General features: G+C 43.4%; 1 protein-coding gene across 1 annotated transcript in view; it reads left to right on the top strand.

The window, feature by feature from the left end:
* tenm1 (teneurin transmembrane protein 1) overlaps positions 1–2,500 on the top strand; it is a gene marked incomplete at both ends in the record, with an annotated part of 491,087 nt that overhangs the window by 45,361 nt on the left and 443,226 nt on the right. The gene's annotated exons all lie outside the window — the stretch shown is intronic.

Raw genomic sequence — 2,500 nt, forward strand, 5'->3', positions numbered from 1 at the left:
AACTAGTAAAACAGCCAGTGCGAGGCATTGTTTGCTTGTAGATCAGCTGTTTTCACTACTTTTGTACGATGGCCTTTGAATGATGAAGCAGTGCTTTTTTTTAAATGTACAAACTTGAAACTTGGAGATACAAGGTTTCTGCCCGACAGTGACGATGTCTGACTTTGACTGGAGTATCGATCGTTACATGAAAAAAAGAGTACCATTCTTCCATAGATTCGGTGTAACAGTGAGGACCCGACAACACTTGTTGCTGGCTGAATGGAATTGTGTGTGGCATAACATTTTCACGACTCCATATGTCATATCTAATTGATTAACACAACATTTTGCATGGCTATGTGTTGGGAGCTTGTAGAGTCGCCATTTTCTGCTATTTACGAAGCATGATTTACGAAGTGTGTCTTTGGGTATTGCAAATATCTAACCTAGGGGTCTTCAACGTTTTCAGGCCAGGGACCCCTTAGTTGAGAGAGAGATGAACCAGGGACCCCCACAACCCATAGATACCATATAGTTTCCATCATTTTGACGGCACAATCATCAGTGTATTTTGGATTCATGTCAGTTAGTGTTTTCAGATATTTAACCACTTGAACTGTCAATATTTCATAAATTTTACCTTTCATTCTGTACATAGTCTGCTCTTTTTACCCTCTACACCAAACCTCTTTGCCAAAAATAGCCCCACAACTGATCTGCTATTTTTGGCTAAAGTTCTCAGAATATGGACACTAGGGTTCGAGTGGTTAAAATAAAAAAAGAGAGAAAAAAAAACTTTCAATCACTCAAAGATTTGGAAGACCCCCTGTAGTAACTCTGAGGACCCCCTAGGGGTCCCGGACCCCCTGTTGAAGACCCCTGATCTAACCGATGAAAATTGTTTACAAGAGCTTATCGCTAGATATTATTAACTACACTGGACCCATTGGAACACATCAGGTTATTTCTTTTTCCCCACTTTCCTGAAAAGTAACGGTTTTCGGACATACACACGGTACACAAAGATAGTCGGACGTGGAAGCTTGTGAGTGTGTCTGACAGGCTGTCAGAGCGCTGGCCCCCTGTTGTCCTAATGGTTCCCCTCCACAGCTCAGTGATCCAAGAGAGGACCTGCTGGACTGTGCTGCAGACTGCTGGGGGGGTGAGGAGTGCACGGTGCGTGCTCGTCTGTGTATTCCCCTGCATTCATTACAGCGCTTGTGTACCGCAGTGTATTCGCCGCCGCTGGGTGGAAACCTCCTATGTCCAAAAAATGGGAAACGTGGCAACAAAAAAGAACCATATTGTTTCAGTCGTCCAAAAATCATCCATTTTTGTTCATATTTCTCTATGGTTAAATATTTATCAATCCCAAAGACAGACAGAGAGAACCTACTGTAGATGTTCACAACGTGTCACGATCAGGGGTCTTCATCGCCATGCTGTCTTGTGGTGGACATTTTTGTCAGAATTAAATTTTTGCCACGGACATACAAAACGAGTGGACAATAATGTTACCAGGAAACACTTACAGAGCTAGCCCCGAATGACCATGACAGGTCTGTAACTCGTGAGAGTTTTCGTTTATTTGGTTACATTTGTACACTCTCAGACTCACTCAGTACTCACTAGTACCAGTGGACTCCTACTCCTCCTCCATATGCCATAGTAGGTATAAGTGCCATGACATATTCTGAGGAAAACCTTGAGACTAAAGGCTTGTCCATATACTTCGACCGAAACCGAACTTTTCTGTCAAAATATTTCGAAAATTTGCACATCGGAAAGTCCAAATCACCGAACATTTCGGAGATACTATGGACAGGCCTTTAACGTTCAGTAATTGCGTCTTATGAACTAAACAATTACATTATAATGGTGTACGCCACAGACAAGACCAACTCTTTGCCATGGACACATTTGTCCGTGTACAGACATATTGCAATGCATTGTGAGCTTGTAGATCGGCTATTTTCTGTATTTTTGCGTGACCCTCTTGTACGACGAAATAGGTCATTCATTTACGAAAAAAAAACATACAAAGTTGAAACATGGAGTTGCGAGTTTTCTGCCTGACTGCGATGATAATGCCACTGTGTGCATAAGTGTGTGCGTGAGTGCGTGCGTGCTTGCGTGCACGTGCGTGTTCGTGTGTGCGCTCTGATTCCCTTTATTTACCTCCCTCCGTGACCGACTCGGCGTGTACGCCAGTCCTCTCCGCCTCCCTCAAATCTTCCCATCTCAGCGCCATGGCAACAGTCATCAAAATGAGAACATCAGCCACCGCTCTGAGCTCATTCTGTCCACGGGCAGCCTGGATAAACAAACTATGTAATGCAAATGACAGCATCCACTATCTGCTAGCCACTTTAATGGAAGGTCATATCAAGCCTGAATTAATGGGTCATATTGGTGCAGGGGGAGGTGGTGGGAGGGAGAGAGAGAGGTACTTTTATTTATTTCTTTAACCCATTTAGGCCCAGAATTGTTGAATGCTTTAACTATTGAAACATAGCAG

The sequence above is a fragment of the Nannobrachium achirus genome (assembly GCF_963921795.1).
Source record: "Nannobrachium achirus genome assembly, chromosome: 17".
In the NCBI taxonomy this organism is placed as follows: domain Eukaryota; kingdom Metazoa; phylum Chordata; class Actinopteri; order Myctophiformes; family Myctophidae; genus Nannobrachium; species Nannobrachium achirus.